Source organism: Parasteatoda tepidariorum, chromosome 4 (assembly GCF_982258835.1).
Source record: "Parasteatoda tepidariorum strain Cologne lab strain chromosome 4, Ptep-v5.0, whole genome shotgun sequence".
Classification (NCBI taxonomy): domain Eukaryota; kingdom Metazoa; phylum Arthropoda; class Arachnida; order Araneae; family Theridiidae; genus Parasteatoda; species Parasteatoda tepidariorum.
In genome coordinates this window covers 30931767-30953701 of record NC_141758.1, presented here as the reverse complement: position 1 = coordinate 30953701, position 21935 = coordinate 30931767, and the positions used below count along the sequence as shown (strand labels likewise).

Below are 21935 nucleotides of genomic sequence, written 5' to 3'. Positions count from 1 at the left end.
GGAACAACAGTATCTAAAGTCTGAGTTTCTTGAGGGTGTGGTATGACTAGAAACAGTTCTTGCCCAGTGCTACGTTGCAAAAGGTGCACACTATTTTCGAGCATGCCTCTTGCTCTCATTTTTGCGCACCTTCTGTGCGTTTTCCCCTCAATTGGGAAATGGTTTTCAACATTGAAAAGTCTCGCTGTTGTTGTTGTTGATGATGATGATATAGTTTAGGAGGAAGAGGGCCTTTTCTTATTGACTTATTTGCTGGCACTTTCAAATGTTCTTTCCTTCCATTATTATACTTTCGTTCGTACATTGGGTAATGTAAATGAATAAGCTTTTGGGACAGATCTTGAAGAAAGAAAGCACTCCTGTGGCTTCGTTGCCAATATGGAAATTTGTTTGACCCTTGATGTAAGTAACTAGTGGCATTCGTGGTGCAAAGTTAGTTGTATGGGACCATGGAAATGAAAGTAGATTATGGTTCTAGAGCTCAACTTCATCACCAAACAAATCATTGTGATTGGGTGAAACGACTTCATTATCGGTCTCCTCGTCAGTGTTTTCAGTTTCAGAAGACTCACTAATATAAGCGAGCTGTCTCAACCTGTTATCAGGGTAAATTCTCTTTCGACTCATTTCAACCCTTCATCAGAGGAAGGAACCTTCCAATAAGCCTTCGAATTATTTAGAAATAGTGGTGGCTAAGAACCTGATCAATTGAATTTATTAAAACAAAAATAACAATTAATAAACTACCACTCGAAAATATTTATTCGCTGTCCTGAGCAAGTTGCCGCTTGCTTGATTGGATCTCGAACGATTGACGTGAGAAATTTATGGAATCAGAACGATGAGACGGCCTTAAATTCGGTTTGGAGACCAACGTGGGAGTTATTTTCTGTTCTAGATAATTTTCAGTAACTGGGACATATGTTGTCCCAGCCGTAAAATCAAAAATTTACCAGACTGGGACAGCACATGTCCCGTCCGGTGCGAAACGGTTAAGCAATCAATCGAAACTACCACTTAGACCTGGTCCTATACCTATAAATATTTAGAATCTGAGTACCAGCCTAATAAAAGGCTTTAGCTCATTCATCTGAGTGAAAAAAAAGTTTGTAAATTCGGAGCGAAGCTCCGAGAAAATATGGGGTAGATGTTTAAAGGGTGGAGTGGCTATCAACTCGTCGTCACTGGTTTGGTCTGGACATCAGAGAACAAAACTTAGACCTGGTCAACAATACCATAGCATGTGATGAAAAAACTATATAAAAAAAGTGGTAATAGAAGCGTTTCAATACTAGAATTTATTTTTCAAAAATAAGTTGGTTTGTCTACCATAATTGTATACTGATAATATAAATTTTTATATTGGGGTCAGAAATCAAGGCATAGTGTTTATTTAAAGCTAAGGTGGAAAGTTACTTAAATAGTTGGTACAAACAAATATTATCAATATTCAACCTATATTAGATTTTATTAAACCCAACAAAATGAGATCAATTGCGAACTTGGATATTCTAGATCTTTTTAATGGCATTACATTTTCTAAACTACATTTGAGTCATTTATAAAAATATCACAAATTTGAAAATTAATTATTATGGAATTTTAATATCTGTGTTTTTTTTTAGTAATTATTTTTATAAAGGAAAATGTTTTAATTTTCAAATAAAAGGAACACAACAAAGGTTTAATTTTCGTAACATCTGTGTAACTTATTTTTACAATAGAAAATATTCATTATATACCGAATTTGTTTTCAGATGGTTTTAAAAACTCTAATTTTCAAAATTATGTAATTTTATTAAATAATATTTACCTCAAGATAATATTGCTTCGTAATCATGACGATAACATTAATTTTAATTTTTGAATTAAAGCATTAAAAAAAGGAAAAAATTATGTATTGTTGACATATACGATAAAGGAAATGATTTTAAGTTAAATATAAATTCCATGGAGCTCTAATGATCAAAACACACTTATTTAAATACTATGCTTTATAAAATAAATAGAATCAGAAGAATTTGTAGAAATATTTATTTATCTCAAAGTACATACTTTTCCAAAATTTTATTGAAAACTCCAGCTGTAAAATAAATGAAATCAAATTGTATACAAAACTATTGAGCAAATAATGTATTAAAGTTAAATAACGAGAATATTTATTTAGAAATCTTTTATGTATCAAGCTTATTATTTTTGCCAGATGCAAGTCCAATACGGGCAAATTCTCGGCAACCAAATCATATTATGAATTAAAATTATATCAATATTATATGAATTATATGAAATGAAGTTTCATTATATGTCAAAAATTATATGAATTAAATTATACTTTAATGTAAACAGTTTTAAATTTTATTAATAACAAACTTTCATAACTTTCTATAAAAATCATTAGAATAAAATGCTTTATGTCAATTTCTATTGAATTATTCTGATTTATATATTACTACCTTGAACAAATGTAGTTTTTGGACCAATCTAAGGCAACGGACAAATAAAACGCGGTTCGTAACTTCAGTATGAACTCGCCTTAAAAAATATATCCAATTTTTTTAATAAAATATGTTTAGATTATTTTTGTAAGATAACAATACATATCTGCCAACTTTTAATCCTATCTAGGATGCTTTTCCCCAGTGGTAGTAAAATGGAATTGAAATTACAATTTTAGGCAGTAATATACGCAGTATTTTGAAAAAGCTTAGACGAAGTGCCATAATTTTTTATATGCTTAATTTATGGTATTTTTCCACCGATCGCAGAAACTGCTCCCTCACTGGTATCGCCTACCCGATGACGCTGCCATGCTTGTCGGTGCTTTCCTTGTCCATTTTATTGTTGTCTAATAAAAAGTGACTTTTTGGCAGGAAATTCCAAAATTTCGGTGTCTTGGGGTATTAATCCGTTTTTAGATGCACCTGGATTTCAGCCCCCGCCCCTCTAAGAATGATGGAGGAGATAATGATATAGGTAGTTAAAGAGGGGTAATGCACGTAGGGTTGCACACCCCTTCGTTTTGGCGTACGAAAGGGACACCCCTTCGGGTTGGCGTCCGTAGGGGTGACGCGCCAGCTGCTGATAAAAATATTCTTAAATGTATTTTCGTCAAGCATGAAGTGACTATTAACTAGTTTTCATTATATTTTTAGTTAAGAGATATTTAAATTGATATATTAAATCATTTTAAAATCAAAAGTTTCAACAATAAAGATAAGGTACGATTGCCCGATATTTTTATCATATATAAACTTCAGAGCATGATGACCACATTTTATGTATTTATCTAAATTATTTAAAATCCTTCCTTATCCAAATGCTTCCTTTTATATAAATTCCGGAAAAATATGTTATTAATTGCCAACAATGTTTAATTTTTTTCCCCATTCAAATGCAGCTTTTGCTGAATTTGTAGAGAAAATTTTTTGATTTCCACACCTGGGCTGTTTCAAACTACTATTTTAAACACAAAAGACTGGCTGAATTATTATTGGTTCTTTTGTTTATTTTCAAATTAAGTGACAAAATGCTATAATTTATCATTTTGCTATCATTTATAGACACAGCGGTCGCTGTATCTTATTAAAAATATAGCGGTGGTACAGAATATTAACAAATCGAATAACCAAGTTGAAAATTGAATGGTATTTCAATTTTATTTACTTTTAATAATTAACAATAGATTAAATGATTATTTTTATAACTTATCCACAATAGCCCCCTCACGTGTCTACAGTAGTGTTTAATTATTTTAAACAAAATGATTATTGAGAAAGTATACTTTCAGATTATTAAAATCATAATGTTCGATTTTTTCATTCAAAATGAAGATAAATGTTCGAATTTTGATTAAAAGAATACTACAGGAGTTGCACAAAATAATCGAAAGACTTCGATACTAACACATTTTTTGATATTTCTCAGAAAATACATAGAGAATCAAATAATAAATTTAGATCCTGCGATTTCTTATACATATCCATGAAATTTAAAGCTTTTTGAGGGTTGAGGCACCGAGAATGAATGACAAACGGAAAAAATGCTTTTGAACACTCTATGACAAATAAATGTAGTAATAAATTTATAACTTATTATTTTGGTTCTTATATACAATAATTGAACTAAACTTCGTAAACGTAGCTTAAATATTTTTGAAAATATGAACATTTTTGTAAAAAAAAAATTAAGAAAGAAAACTTATTTTCTTGCCTTGCGTTTTTTTTTTAATAACTTTAAAAAAATTCAATAAAATAAAATAAAAAACGTTTGAATCCATTTTAAATTGATTAAAAAATTTTTGACATAAAAATTTAAAAAAAAATTTTTAAAAACTGCTCCAAATACGTGTAATTAACGTTTTTTTATACTGCGCATATACGCAAAAAAATAACTAAATAAAATAAATAAATAATTTTAAAAATTTTCTTAATTTTGTAGTGAATCTTATTTGACAACTACTTAATTCCGATTTGAATATCTTAAGCAATTTCCTAAGGAGTTTTTTTTTTCTTTTTAAAAGAAACCTCAAAATAATAAAGGATTTTCCACAAATTTCATTTTGTACTAGTAAACAAGATTTATAAATGACACCGGTTGGAGATTATGCCGATAAAAGTATCTTTTCTTTCGCATGTTTTATTTCCTAATTCCATCATACTTTGTTGTCCAGACCATCAGTTGTAGGGTATGATCATTTGTTAATAAATCTTGTTTAATAGTGCAAAATGAAATTTGTGGAAAATCCCTCATGATTTTGAGCTTTCTCTTAAAAGAGTAAAGAAACTACTTAGGAAATTGCTTGAAACTTTTTTCATTTTTAAGATATTCAAATCGGACTTAACTTATTAGTTGTCAAATATGATTCACTGTAAAATTAGGATAAATTTTTTTTTTAATTTTTTTCCGCACATGCGCTGTATAAAGCAACTACTTCAATTACTCTTATCTGGCGCAGTCTTAATTATTATTTTTTTTATTTTAAAGCAATAATTTCGTTATCAGTTTAAAATTGACTCAAGTGCTTTGTTTAATTTTTTTTAATATTTAAACTATAGCAAAATAAAAAACTTTTTTTTTATAAAAATTTTCATACATCTCCATAAATATTTAACCGAGGTGTACGAAGTTTTGTCCAATTATTGCATATAATATCCAAAATAATAGTTATGAGTTACAAATTTACTGCCACATTTTTTGGCACAGTTGTTGAAAAACATTTTTTTCCGTTTGTAGTTCATTGTCGGTACCTCATACTTCAAAAAGCGTTAAACTTCATTGATATGTAGGAGAAATCGTACCATTTAATAATTTTTAAATTTATGAACTGATTCTCTAAGTATTTATTTTTCAAATATTAAAAAATGTGTTCGTATCGAAGTGTCTCAATTATTTTGTCAAACTCATGTATTTATGATTAGACACATACATATATATAAATTTAAAATAAAAATTTTATTAATGTATGTTAATCCAAATTTTTTTTTTTTCATTTTTATTTAATAAAATCTCCTCTCCTAGAGATTACATTATTACACTATTCGTTTCATATCCTTCTTATCTTTATTAAAATGACATAATCAGAAAGCTATAATGGGTAAATGTGATATATAATTTTTCCCTGTCTTAAAGCATTTTAAAACATGGGGTGAATTTATTTTGCTAAAAATTTTATAACACAAATTAAATCTAAGACATAAATTTATTTAATTTTAATTACATATGAAGCTTTAATGAAAAACAAACTTTTTATTTTAGTGAATTCTTTTGTTTTAAAATATATCTGTGAATAACAAAATAAAGCGATTGAAATAAAGGGAAAAGAAAAAAAAAATACTATGAAAATGAAGATTGGTACTTGGTCAGGTAAGCGAAGAATCACTTTAACTAAACAGAAACTAGCATCCACACAGAAATCGGAACTTTTCTGCTAAAGTTTTCATTCCGGATTCAAAAAATAAAAAAAATTGGTTTTGTTGGCGATGATCTCGTAAGGCGATAAAGAATCGTGCATAGTACACACGCAGAGCATTCAGAATTCTTCGCTAACAGCTTCTAATCGCTTTCTAAACTATAATAACAGGGCCTTCGATATTTGACGGGTAAGGAAGGGGGAATGAAATTCTCCTCGAAGGAAAAACGGATTAATACCCCAAGGAACCCAAAATTTCATGCTAGATGAGAGTCGCCTGCCAGCTCTCTACTTGACATAAAAAAAGTGCAGTAATCTTTTTTTTTCTTTGTTTTTTGTTTATGGTAGCCAGATAAGTTAATGAAAGTTATACTTTTAAAAAAAAATTGAAAATATGGGCCATCATATTATATATACATACGTAATATTTCATTAATTTAAATATTTAATTTGAAGATTTTTTGTTCTCCATTTTGTCATGTAAACTAGGTTAATACTCGAACTCGTAGCCTTTGACTCGCATCCGAAAAATTGTGTTTCCTTCTGTCAAACATATATACTTCTACTTTGATTTTCGAGATCTCAGTACGTAATCTTCATCTGCCTTGCTTTTAAATTCTTGCTTATCACTCTTTCTTGCAGATGTCGGGGGTATTCTTGTTTGCTGTGTTTTATCGCCAACCTCAGAAACTGCTCCCACACTGATGACACGGTGATACCCCTCTGATGATACTATCATATCTGTTCTTAATTTAATTTCTATTTTTGTACTCTTTCTTTTATGGTTATTTTTCATTTGTTAAGTTTTAGATGCTGTTTGGATTATTCCCTATTACCTGTTATTGCTTTGTTGCCTTTTTGATTATCCCTGCTGCTCTCATCGCTTCTTCATGACAAGTAATAATCAATAATCAATTTCGATTAATATTTTCTTTATATATATATATAAAGAAATATATATATATATATATATATATGTTTAATTTATGATTTATGTCCTGTCAAGAAAAACTAAGAGCTTAAGTACGTTAATAAGAATTTTTTCGATTTTAACATTTCAGTCTCTTAAAACAATGATAAATCAGAATACTCTCGGCACTTTTAGAGCTGGATAAATATCTTCAGATCACGGATTCGATGTAAGATACGTGCCCAGGTCTCTTAAGTGCACTTTTCTGAACTTTTTAAGAAATATGAGATTGCCGTTAGAGAGAGACTCACAAGTTTATGTTTTAGCTTAGATGCAAAGAATTACGTAAAAGAAAAATGATGTAGTGGGAAGCTTGCACATTCAAAAACTCTAATGGATTTTCATATAGACAAAGGCGATTCTTTTTTTTCCCGCATATTTTATCGCGAGGAATACGAAATTGAAACCAAGTATGTTGACTGCTTTGAGAAATTCATGATATAAATCGTTACGAAATTTATAAAATGTTCTCCCGTATGCATTGAAGTAAAATGTAATATACGGTGACTATGCTTAAATTTCTTAAAGAAAAAAACAACTTATTAGAATTCGGTAAAGTAATGATCCCCCGGTATAAATATTTTTATATATTTCATGAAACTTGGAATTCAAGATGAGAAACTGTCTGGCAAGTTTTTGGTAATATTTACATTATGCGTAATAAAAGTTTGCTTATTTTACTTATTTGTTTATGCAGTAAGATTTATTCTAACAGTGAAGAAAATAAAAGTCAGAAACATTTCGTATTTGAAGAAATTCACAGAATATGATGGTTTTGTTTGAAAAGCTAATTTTCCCAGTTTAAGGATTCGATAGTTTAAAACACCAGATACACTTGTTGTTTGTTAGTATTTCTTTGTTCTTCGATTTTCTGTCAAAAAATGTAATAACTTCATTAATTATTTTTATGAAAAAAAAAATCTGTTTTTGTCTAATTTCAAAAAGATAATATCCGTTGTTTAAAATGTAAAACGAAATTGGAACATTTGAGGATCATATTAATTGAAAGAGAAAATTGAAATCTACCAGTTGTATTCTCAACTGCTTGCAATCTCTTTAATAAAATGTCAGTTAATATGGCTTTTCGAAACTCTTTCGCTCATGAAAATAAAAATAAGCTACAATGAGTTACATTTGAAGCAAAGCTATAATTTTAAACTATCTGTGTCATCTTGCTGGGAAGAATTATCCGAGTTAAGAACGGATAAATAACTAAAATATTTTATAAAATATAATTTAAAAATAAAAAAATGCCCATTTGGCAATAATTTTACATCTAGATGTACATGAATTATCAAAATCAATGCATAATTATCATTTTTTGCAAATTTTTAATGTATGCATAAACTTGACCTTACAGTCATCAATAACTGTTAAAAAAACGCATTATTCGCAAAAAGCATCAATTCATGCACTGCTGAAGCTTCGAAAAACAGCTTAAAAGTTTTTTTGCTTCCTATCCAAAATGCACATATTTTTTGTCTTTATTTTTGATTAGTTTTTAAAGAAGTACAGATTAAGGGCTGATATCAGGGAACACTTTGAATTTGTCAATTGGATTTAATTTTAATTAAAAAAGACTACTATGTAAAATGAGTATTTAGTATGAATATTTTATATTCTTATTTTGTATTGTTAGAATATTTATTATAGAATATTTATTATAGAATATTTCATATTATGGAATATTTTATATTATAGAATATTATTATAGAATATTATTATAGAATATTTTATATTACAGAATATTATTATAGAATATTTTATATTATAGAACATTAATATATTATACTGTGTTCCTTTCTAAAAATAGCATTGAATAAATATATCATTTTACTCTTGGTAAAGATTTTGATTTTTTAATGAACCGAAATGTGATTGTTTAAAAGATTTTTGTGAAGTGATAAGTACATAATCCTGTATAATCCCACACCACTCCACTTTCTTTAAGCTAAAATAGAAAATTCAATTTCCCGAAAATTGAGTTTTACAGACTTTGTACAAATAATCTTGTTCAGTTGGAAATGGTACAGCAGTTATCACACTCAGGTAAATAGTCTTAAAAGCTGAATTCGCTGTTTAAATATAAATTTCGTTTTATAACTCAAGTTAGTAAGTGGTTTCGTTTTATCTAATTCAGGGGATTATGTAGCCTTAAACGCTGAATGCTTAATTTTTTATATAAATTTAATCTTATATATTCGGTTAGTAAATGATTTTTTACTTAATTATTTTTTTTTACTTAATCATTTGTCTGTCTCTATAAATTGTTTTAAAAGCTGAGCGCGTATTATTTAAATTTAATCCGATATTATAATACAAATGTAATACTAAAGTAATTGGAATTATATGATACAAGTTTAATACTAAATTAATTGGAAAGAGGCTTTTGTTTTTCTTACGAAAGGGATTTAAATTGTTTAAAAATAGCTTTAAAAGCCGAGTATATAGTTTTTGTACAAACTAAATCGTATATTTGCTGTTTGTAAATTGTTTTGTAAATTGGAAAAAATAATTAATTAAGGCTTGTTATTTTGTTGATGCTTTTTATCACACAATTCGATGTATTGTTTTTCAATTCACCCAAGAAAATAACGAGGAATTAAAACAGCTACGATCTGTAAAGAAGATGACTATAATATAATACTTGATTTCAAAAGCTGGTGTTACCGGGACTTTATAAGAAAAATGTTTTGTCTAAATGCTCCTATGGATATTCAAGAAAGGAGAAACAACAGTTTCAGCGTCACATAGTAATTTTACTTACAAAAGCACTACACCTGGTGAAGTTAAAATATTTCTTGTCATTGGTTTATGCAAATTAATATTTACTCAGTACAAAAATAAATAAATAACGAGTGCGATAACAAACAATGCGTGCAAGTTTATCTGAAACACATTAATTTCAGGAACAATATTTGCAACTGACAATGTACAGTAAGACCATGTCACCAATTGAAGCCTTAAGTAATTAAAAGAGCAATTAAAACAATCAAATTCATAGGCATGCTATACCTGAAGTGGAATGTAGCCTAATTCTGAGCTTCCTTTATATGCATACATTAAATTAAAATAAATAAAATAAGCTGAATTCTAGTTTTTGGAAAGGAACTCTTACAAAAATTGTTAATATTTATCAGAGGGACGGAATTCGTTATTCTTGAATTTGATCATTTTATTTTGAATTGAAAAGTTCGACGAAAAATATTCGGGTAATTTTTCTATAAATTTAGCCATTTCTTTTTTTACTGACATTTTCCTTAAATAATTTCATTAAAACAACCAAACTTTGAAAGAAATTACGGTATATTGCTCTGTTGTAAATATAATTACAAGTTTCAAGATTCATTCCTGATTTGAAAAATTTAAACTCTTGGAGCCCCTGTTATTTTCCATGGAACTCCAGAGTTCCCGCAGAACATTCGGGGAACGCTGCACTACTGCATGTATGCATTCGTATGGATTGTAGGTGTTAGATACAAACGAGTCAATGTAACGACGTATAATAAATGGTTTTTGTATTCTGTAAGAACTTCTTTAGCCCTTTCGCATACCTGCCAACTATCCCGCATTTTGCGCGAGATTTTATTTTCATATTTAAAGTGGTAGTAAATATATATTATTTTTTCTTTTATAAATTTAATTTTTAAATGATTTTGATCACCACTATTCTTACAAAAATTAAGCTTATATATTAATATGCGTTACTATCATGGTTGTCAAACCCAACGTTCCTGCTCCTCCAGCCCAAGATGCATGAAATGTGCCGAAGGGCACTATTCATTCCAGTGCAGAAAGAGCCGAGACTCCCCAGCTAAATGCTGCAACTGCATGCAAAACCACATCTCAAATTTCACTGGGTGCGAGGCCCGTCCCAGTCGAAAGAGAAAAACGACCAAGGACACGACTACTTCTACAGCCCACAGACTTGTTAGCCTCATCAGTGAACTTAAAGACTTGCTGAAGGACCAAGACGTACTGCATCTTCTCACAACTTTAATCCAGGGGAATTCCCCATACAACTGATGTACTACTGAATCAACTCATGCCTCACCTCATCATGGACTTATTATCTGATCCTAACTTAGAACTATGAACTGTATATGACCTCTGGACTAAATGCCAAAACAGTATAGATGAATCGGTTAGAAGCGCTTCGCGCTTAACACCGAGATTCCACTCATATCAATCAATCAATCATGGTTGTAAACTTATTTTTTTTCAAATACAACGCATTTGTTTGCTTAAAATTGAAGTTTTAATTCCATGTTAATACCACTGGGAAAAATGATAATGGAAGGGATTAAAAGTTGGCACATCTGCCTTTCGGGACGGGTAAGTCATAAATGTATTCGTAAGGAATCAGTATCAGGATGGTAAAAAATAAAAAGCGGTAGTTTAAGTTTGAGCATAGCTAATTTGACAGATTTATTTTTGCTTTTACTTTGAATCGAAAACATTCAATCCACGTGTGTTAAAAGTGTAACTATACAATTTTTAATTCGAACTAAGTAGTGAAGTAAATAAAGCAAGCTATCATTACCCTGCCCACAAATAAACTGCTAAAGAAATACTTTGGTTACCAGTTTTATCTTTTTACCCTGATTGATACGGTTTCATGCTGGCACGTATTTGTGACAGTCGGCGCGAAAGTGTTAAAGATGTATCCATAGCAATGAATATAACAATTAAGTGTCTGAATAAACAGTACATTTATTATTATGAGCAACATTATGCGAATCAGTCGAATGAACAAGCTTTAATTTTCTGCAAAATCTTTAAAATTACGAAGGGAGTTCCTCTTTTCAGTTGAGTTAAAAATTAAAATTTATAGCTAATCATTTCGACTTCACCTCTCATAAAATGCAAGATTTTAATCTTAATTATCGCATGTTATTATGACTACCTATTCAGTGTGCAGAGTCCACCTAATGTGAATTTTTAATGATACTGTGGCTAACAGCAGCTTTGGCATGGTTGCAACAATGGAAAGAAATGATTGATGCTCGTTAATATTCACGTAAAGAGCCTCATTGCGACATTTTTAATGAGATTTTAATAAAGGCTGATTAACTCATTAGGGTCCCACATTTCAACGAACTTTTTTTTTAGAAAGTCAATTCATATAATTCTCAAAATTTATCTCTTAAAAAACAAATAATTCTATATTGAAGAGCTTAGTGGAAAAAGCATGTAAGCGACATTTTCAGAGGAATTTTTTAGTCAAAAAAACCAACATGAAGTAGTTGCATTAAAATGGATATGTTTTATGAAAACAGGATTGCTTCCGCCTTTAATTTTGTCATATCTAATCTGAAATAGTTTTGAGCAAGCCTGCATGATTACTATTTAAAATTAGATAGAGGTAAATAAAATGAGGCGAAGAATTATTAGCCCTGACTTCTAGTAAATCAATAAAAAAATAGTTTGTAAATTATTTTTTTTCATCTTAAACTGATTATATCCTCTCTTAATATGTTACTTAAATGGTTTATCTACTCAACCCTAAAATTATATTGATGGATAATCATACAAAGCTAAACACAGGTGGCGCTATGGGTTAAAATTTGCAATAAGACTCCCAGGTTACTACCTTAAATTTATTTCTACGCCAAATCATAAAAAAGCGCGCCATTCAATATTATTATACTAGTAAAGTTTACATATTCTTTCAATTTAACTCAAAATGAAACAATCAACAAACGAAATCGAATGGCTAAAATCTTTAATATAGCAAGTCAGAAAAGAGCAAAAACTAGTAGAAAACCCATTTCATTTTAGCATTTTTTTCGAGAAAAATAAAATATCTGTAACTATCAAGATTTCTTTTATAATTTTAGCATAACTATAAAGCTGCTTCTTTTGCAAGATAAAGAAGTTATTGTTCAGGGCTAAAGAGAATAGAAGGGCTGGTTCACTCCTTTGAAGTATCTCTTGCCGCGCCGATCCTCCGACGTCACTCTAGTGACGTCACTTTGGCGCAAAGCTCGCACTTTTATTTCAAGAACGGAGCGTTTGGCCTTACTAGCTCTAACTAATATTGGATCATTTCTTTTTGCTAGATATTCTAAGACATTTGTTATTTTCTATAATGACTTTCCTCAGTTTTTGCAGTGAATTTACAAGAATTTAAAACTATTATCGAAATGCCAGTTTGCGCGATTGCAACTTGCAAAAATTCTGATATAAAAACAAAAGGAAAAAGTATAATTTTTCGCGTGTTCCCTAAAGTAAATGAACAACTATGTAAAGAATGGATTCCGAAATGACACAGTTAATATAAAACCGCAATACGTTTATTCTGTCGTAAAGAACTTTTATAAAAATTCATTATCTAAACAGAAACCGCCTCGCTACTTCATAAAGAAAGGCAGGTGAAAAGAATTAAAAAATAGATAAAGTCAAAGAAAATTAAAATGTAAGTAAAAAGTATAAATAAAATATATAGTATATAGTTGAAATTCTCCTAATTTCATAACATATTTTTTAATGTAGTTATTCTAAATATTTATGATTTTTTTTAAAAATTATATTTCCTTCAATTTAGATATCTATATATTATATCATCGTAAATTTAAATGTCTATAAACAATTGTAAAATTTCTGATGTCATTATGAACCTAAATTATTATTTTGTTTCAGTAATTAGCGTTTAAGGTTGATGTTTCCTAATGATTAAGTATGAACAAATTGCTATTAACGACATATTTTAAAATCAGGGATTCTAAATTTAACTTAACTTATCTTTATAAAAGAATATGTAGATAAAAAAAGTGTCGATATATGCCTTCATTTTTCTTAATAGTTAAAGTTAAAACTGAACTTTTTAAAATAAAGTATTTATCGTGTCATTTTCACCAACTAGCAAAACATTTTTATAAGTTTAAAATGGTATTTTTTTAATATAATAACCAAGAAAGTTTTTTTTGAACTATGTTTATGAACGGAAATAATGTGTTAATTACGTAAAGTTTGAAGGCTAATAACCAGAAAAAGTCTAACTTATTTTTACAAGAGAAAGATGCAAAGTTATCATATCTTTGTTTGCGATCTCCGAGATCTGTAGACACAGTGACGTCATGAGGAGGGAAATCGTAGCTTCAGCTCTAAGAGCGGAGTGAACTAGCCCTTGTATTCTCTTTAGCCCTGGTTATTGTTGGATATAGTTTAAAAAAAGAATAACTAAACTACCCTCGAAAGCTAAATAATAACTGATAATTGAGATGGTTTTACTACCAGCCTTTCCACTTTTCCGTCTCGCCCCGAAGACCCAGTAAGTATGCCCTTTTATTAATAAACAATGAAATTTTTCATAAGTAGTATATCCAATTAAGAGATAACAATCAAAACATAGCAAATCTTACTCTTTAATAATATTGTGATATTAGTGTACTCATCCTAGTTATTGCTCTCAACCTTTTAGACTTTATAGATTACAGATAATATACTTATATATGATACTTATAAATGAGAAAATTATGGGTAAATTTAAATACAAATCACACTAATGAAAGTTCCCAGAATATCACGCCTGTTCACACGTCGACTTGTAAACATTACACGAGCGGAAGGATACACCAGAAGTTTTCTGTATTGCTTCCGGTTTTAGGAAACTTGTTCTTGTTTACATCCTGGTCACCCAATACAAATAGATTTTAATCTGAACTAAACACTTTGCATTCCAAGTGCTTCCAAGAATTAAAAAAAATGATGTAATCATGTTTAATTTGCATGATTAAATTTTTAAATTTACACTCTTTAAATAAAAAAGCTCTACAAGTTACTAAATAAAGTGGTTCACTATAGGTAGTGAAAATTTTCGTGATCTTTATTCCAAATTCGGTTAATATTTTGATCAATTTTAGCCAATTTTTTAAAAGAATTTTTTTTTTTAATGGCGGGCACTTGGGGATTGTCCCATTGGCCACAGAAATGCCAGAACTGCTACTCTTTTCTCGTTACCCAGTGGGCACTTGGGGCTAAGCCACGGCGGTGGAGCAGCGTCGCCCACGTCACACAACCACAAACTCGTTTATAGGGCGGGTCACATTCACACAATCACACACACAAAGGAGAAGGGACATAGAACACAGAGAGAAAAAGAAGCGTCCATGCCCTGAGCAGGATTCGAACCCGCGACCATCGGCTCCGCAGTCAGACACGCTAACCACTCGGCCGATTTCATCAACGAATCTGATATTGAGAGTTAGGAACTAGTTTTTTAAACGAAGCCGTTGTGAACATATCCACTCAAAAAGATTTTTAGTTTAAGACGGTAAATACTTTATTTTATTTTATATTAAGCTGGGGAAAAATTATTGTGACTGAGTCCCTCTCTACCGTTAAGGTTTAAGTTTAACCCTTCTAACTACTACGAAATTTCGGAAGTTTCAGAAAATAATTTAATAATGTTCATCTCCAAAAATCTTGCATTAATAATGCGATAAATAAGAACTTTAAAAAAATTCTCCGTTTTTTCATACAAACAGACGAACATATGTTTAAAGGATTACGGTTTTAAAGTTCTTATAAAACTTTTTTAAAAAATATATTTATTTTACCAATTTCCGACATAGCTCACTACCAGTGGAAAAACTATTTGATAAAAACTTCGAATGCTGGAGGGTGTGGTTTAAGGGACTACAGAATTTAAAAAGTAAATTGGTAAAAAATACCAGAACATATAAAATTTTATATTAAGAAGAAATACCAACCATTCTTTTATAAATGTATTTTTAGGCAGCTGCAAATGTTGTAAATTTGTAATGCTAATCCATAATGGATTAATCAACGTTAATAGTAATAGTCTCTTATACAAATTATGATATTAAGGTAAGTACAGAGATGCCAGCTTGTTTATGCAAAGTAAAATAAAATAAAATTTTCTAGTGGAAACAAAATTTAAGTTATTTTCAGTTTAGTAATTTGCTTTTCAATTAAATATTCACATCTACAAATCGTAATATACAACTAAAATCAATTTTCTCTTGGTTATTCTTTTAAAAAGTAGGCGTAATTATTCTTATTCTACAAGCTTTACTATTTAACTCACTACCAATTTATTAAACTTTTTTTCCAAAAAGTGGAGCAGTTGTCATCCCTGTAAAAGTAGATTGTTTACCATAACTACTGCAAAATCTTCCTGATACCAAAACCAGATTTTTCATAGAGGTAGATACATTTATTCCTTCGTATTTATGTATTCTTCGTTTAATCAATATAAAGCATACCTACCAACATTTAATCCTTTAGAGGTTGATTTTCCCCAAGAGGTTAAAAAATGAAATTTAAATTACAACTTTAGAAAGAAACATATTTTTTATTTCGGATGAGCTCATTCGAACCACAGATCAGTATAGCATGTTTATATATAATATTATATGTTTTGAAAATAGTGGTGGACAAAAAGATTATAAATTAAGTACATAAATGTTAGGAATAAATGGAAAGCATACACTGTACTACCACTTTAAAAATAGAAATAAAACTTTATGTCAAATGAGAAAAGCTGCCAAGAATGATAAAACAATGGTCGGGTCCCAACGCCTATTAAAATAAACTTTTTGAGATAAAATTACCTGTTTTAGTGGGAAACGAGATATTTTAACTTACTCGACAAGTTAACAAATTAAATTATTTTAAATAGTTCTAAAACTGTAAACCGTGATTTTTTTCTTAAAGTGAAATGAAAAAAATTAAACGTTCTCTTTTCCTTAAATTAAATTTATACCTTTGATTGTTCAAAGTAAATTGACAAAAAATTTTTTTACAGGACTTTGATCACCGAATGTTGTCAATATGCTTGTAATCATACGTAAGAGTAGAAAGAGTCACGATTTACTTTTAAAAATTTCAATTTTCGTTCGCTATCACTAAGACAAATATCTCTTAAAAATATTCTGAAAAATAAAAATCTTAAAAATGGAAATTAATAAGATTTAGAAGGTTCTGAAAGATATAAAGTTTATTAAATTATCTAACGCTTGGGAATAGAATTGGTGAAGAAATGAAATTACACGACAGCAAATAAAACTGAATGGGTACTACATTTAAACAAATTGAGAAATATTCTTATGCCTTAAAGGTGGAATCAAATTTATTTTTTCTCTGTCGCAATCGATTCAATCACCCAAGTCCCTGCGGTTATCGTTCGATCGATTGGCCAGAGCCTTCTTCAGTCCATCCTTTTTTCCCAGGCCTCTTAGAATGTTTGTTGCTCTCGTTTTACCTGCTCTCTCCTTCGTCATTAAAAGAAAACTGTTCCAAGAAAAGAGAATGGAAACAAGGGTAATAAAACAGCTGGAGGTCTCCAAAGGGATGTGCTCAGCATCGAAAAAATAATGGGCTTACGTCGTATTTCATTTTTGACTAAATGGATTTTGGTCATTTTTCTCCTCTGGTTATGTAACAATGCTGACATTTGATTTCAAAAGGTGATATATATATATATATATATATATATATATATATATATATATATATATATATATATATATATATATATATATATATATATATATATATATATATATATATATATATATATATATATATATATATATATATATATATATACTCATTTACAACCAAGTAGATGGATCATAAAGGTTTCCGACCATTTTTTCCCTTTTCACTACATTTTATTTGAGTATAGTTGCCATGCATCAGAAATTGTATGAAAATAATTGCAAGCAGTTTCCATATTAGTGGGAGATAATTGAATAATAGTATGGGCTGTTTGTGAACCACAATTTGTAAAAAAATCGATTTAATCCTTATGCCATCGATTATTTCTATAGTTTAAAATTGAATGAGAATTTATTTTCTTTGTTCTCCTTTATGTATTGTTCTTATGTTACGTTGACAATTTAAGTCTTTTTTTTTATGTTAAACTACATTTTTGCATGAAATTGTACCTTGTGACTTGAACAAAGTCAGGTAGTACAAAAATACTGTAATTTATAGGCTAAGCAGAGCCATAATTATAATGGCAGTTGGATATAGAAACTCAATAAAAAAAACATGATCAAATGTAAGTTGGGATTTTCTGCTTTTAAATCTGATCAATTTGCGTAATTTAGTTTCGAAAATTTCTATATCAACATTATTTATGTTCCTTAATTTTTTAACCCCTGTATGTTATACTGCGAATTTAGTAATCGCAAACAGCTTCTTTTTCGTTATTTTTATGCATATCCGGTTTTACTTCACCAGGTCAGATAAGACTCAATGGTGACTTGACTCGAGGCTTACCCATCTTCAGACAGATAGATACCAACTTGTCTTGGATGTAAAAGTGTTAGACCACAATTTCAGAATCATGTCGTTTGTCACACAATTAAAGAGCTTTTTCATTTAAAATAAAATTAAAAAAAGCAATTTTTATACTGATTTTATATGCTCCTCCCTTTCAATGTCTAAGGTATGTGTAAAACGTTCTGGTACATTGTACATTGATAAATCACATTTTGTCATATGTCTAGTTTCTGTAAACATTATTGTCCAGCCACTTAACCCTTTCTAAAGCCGTAGTAAGAATACTTACCACCAATTTTTAAAGTCCATGTTAACTTTTCTACCACTTTTAATTTAGGTTTCTATTTGCTAATAACTTCAGCTTTCTTGACGTGGGTATGAATAAAAATGCCAATCACTTTTTAGCATAAGAAAATGTATCAAAGTTATAAAGTGCATAATTCCTTCTGATGTTTATAGCATTGACAAAATATATTTTATAAGTAAAGAAAAATAAAAGTCAATAAGTTCCTAATAGGTCGTGGTAAATACACTTACCTCACAAAAAATGGCATTAAAATTTTAATTAACTTTTTTATAAGCTAAATGAGTTTTTCTTTTCTTGTATCATTTACTATTCTTATATGAATTTCAATTCCAAAAATTCTTCAATTTAACTTAACTTGAAATAAGGTCCACTAAAGGGTTAAAGTAGTCTATATATGAAGAGTACATACACGAAAAAAGTAGTATTAACTATTTGCTTATGCCTACAGGACATTTCTGTCTGTTACCCTACCATTTCAGCTTTAAATAAGCATTGCTGTTTCAATAAATATTTATGTATTGCTACTAACAACTGCGAATTGTCTGCAGCAAATCCTTGTTAATTTTGAATTTATTAATTTTAATTTAATATCATTTTGACTACTACTACAAACAAATAAATCAATACAAGTTTTTCAAATGAAGAAAAAAACAAGTAATTCCAAAAAGTTATTTCAATTTGCAAATATATTTTAGTTAGCTATAAACTACCTCTCTGGAAATTCTTCCACGGAAAGTGTAAAAATTGGCATGTCTAGCAATATTAGATAGAATTAGGTTGCTTATGTAAAATGTATATTAATAATGAAACACTTGTATTACAACATTATTAATTTTTCGGAAAAGAAATCGTCATTTCAACCCTTTCCAAAACAGCAAATATCGATTGAAAATTTTAATCATGTAACACATTAGCAAGTGAAGCTTCATACTTGAGCTCACAGTTTAAGTAATCTAGTCCTAGTGTTTTGATTTTATTGGGCACCTGGGTCGCGAAGCGACCCCTATCCCATTCATCTGGAATTTTAACACTGTTTTGGTTGAGCATTGAGGTAAGCAGGAAGTGGAGTTGCTTTTATAAATGTTTCAAGCACTTTGCTTGACTGTCTAAGTAATAGTGATTGCTGAACAAATACAAGCAATTACTTTTACATTACTAGTGGTTCGTAACATTTGTTGAATTAACAAGAATGACGACGCAGCGCCGGAAAGGATTGATACAATGCCCAAACAAATAGGTAAAAGTTCATTATGATCTATTTTTTTAAAAATAAAACGCACATTAAGCAATATTTATACATTTGAATATTCCTTTTGAGCTACATTTACTTTTTCAAAACAGCATTTTAAGATGTGAACGTATTCTGTTTGAACCAAGGAAGAAAGTCCATCGATGATATGGTAGCTTTGTGAATGCGAATCCCAAACAAAATGCATTAAATTTTTTTTAACATGTATGCTAAAGCTTTTAAAAACAACTATAAGCTCTTTGAGCCCATAAATTATTTTGCACACAAAGGAGCAATAAAAAAGCCAACTAATTGAAACTGACAGTAATTAGAATCTCAGTAGTTAGATTTTAGTAGGAGATAAATCTTTACATAACTAGAACAGATAACTATAACCTAAATTGTAGAGGAAAAGTAATTATGATAATAAGGCTAAAAACAGTAATGTTAGTTTTCTGTTTTTGTTTACCGACTGGGGACACATAAAACCAAAGCAAAGGTTAATATATTATAGATGAATTCAAAGTGAATAATGGATGCTTACTTCTTATAAGGCCTTTAAAAGATATGCAGAATGCTTCATTTGAAAATCATGATGAGAGTCCTAAATATCAGTTAAATCTGGTGGATTATTCACCTGCAAGTAAAAATACAGTTTATTAAGATTGCTACTAAATCACTATTTTAAAATAGAAATTATTATTTTTTTAAGTAAAATCAAGTACACTACATTATACAGGGTTATTCATAATTCCCTCCGGGGTTTCGGAGTGTTATAGTAAAAAAAAGAAGACGAATATGAAAAAAAGAAACATATGAAATTATTCCGAAATTATTCAAGTTTTACTTACATACATTTCAGGTGTTTTATGTGTGAACCCTTGGTCACGCGGCATACATCAATGCAATGGTCCATTTCCTGCCCGGAGGGAATTATGAATAACCCTGTACATGTGTATCCATACCTGCCAACTCTTCCGGTTTTACCGCAAGATTTTTTTTTCATATTTAAAGTGCTAGCAAAATTCATGTTATTTCACTAAACTTTTTGAATTATATTAATAATTATAAATGAGTTTGACCACCACTACATATAAATAATTTCAACAAATATATAAAAGCATATTAGTCCACACGATATCGAATTTCAACCTGGCTAAAATATAAATATCTTTTTGAGTAAAACTGTTTTTTGGTAATTGTTTTACTACCACTTGGAAAATCCATTCTCGAAACGAATGAATGCTGGCAGGTATAGTATACGTTAACATAACCCTTTGCAGTACTCACAGACACTTTTAAATTACATACCACTCTAAATGTTTAAATTTTTGCATCACGGTGTTAAATGAGCACTTTAATTAGTTGCTCTCGGGCATTATATGGTTATGTGTGCAAATTTTAGGTTTTGTCTTATAAAATTGTAGTGGTTGTGACCAGTTTTTAACCGGTAAACGCCCACCTGCATATGTTTTAAACATATGTCGGTGGGCGTTAACCGGTTAAAATAGTACATAACTGCCAACTTTTGCGCATTTGGCGTAAAGTTTTATTCGCATCTTTAAAGTGGTAGTAAAATGTATGCTTTCATTGCATTTATAAACTTAATTTTTAATCTTTTTGATCACCACTATTTTTAAAATAATGAAGTATGTATATTAATATGTAATACTGTCGCGAATCCAAAATACAATATATTTTTCTTCCTAAAACTGTAATTTAAATTCCATTTTACTACCACTGGGGAAAATGATCCTCGAAAGGATTAAAAGTTGGCAGGTATGTATTCAGGACAATTTTCAAAGACATTAATTGTGACGGGAAACTTTTTTCATTTATCTGGGTGAATTAAAAGATTCTCAGATACCAAAATGATTTAGCTATTTCTGATTAGATCTAGAATTCTAAGGAACAAGTATTTTTTGCAGATTTTTTGAATGCCTTAACAGTAGATAAACCAATTAATTTCGATAATATATTATACCACTTTTTCCATAAAACCACTTTTTGTATCATTTCAATTTATAAATTCGGGACAAAGCGGGTTACGCAGTTTTTAATTTTTTTCTTAAAAGAATACTTACCGAGATTTATAAGTAGTTCCGATGTACATATGCATGAACGTCGAGGAATTGCATGTTAAACCCTCAATTAGATGCAATTGTATAGCACTATCACAATGAAAAGGAAGAATAGCCGATAGCAGTCCTAGGTACCAAGTTCTATTAAATTGTCTGTTTCTGTCTAAATACTTGAATGAGTAAAA

The 21935-nt window shown here is 29.5% G+C and overlaps 1 protein-coding gene across 1 annotated transcript in view; it reads right to left on the bottom strand.

Moving 5' to 3' along the window:
* Positions 1-21935, bottom strand: part of LOC107447924 (uncharacterized) — a 229877-nt gene that overhangs the window by 72908 nt on the left and 135034 nt on the right. Inside the window, exon 3 of the mRNA XM_087160872.1 lies at positions 20214-20306. The gene's annotated coding sequence lies outside the window, so the exon portion shown is untranslated. The remainder of the gene's footprint in view (positions 1-20213; positions 20307-21935) is intronic.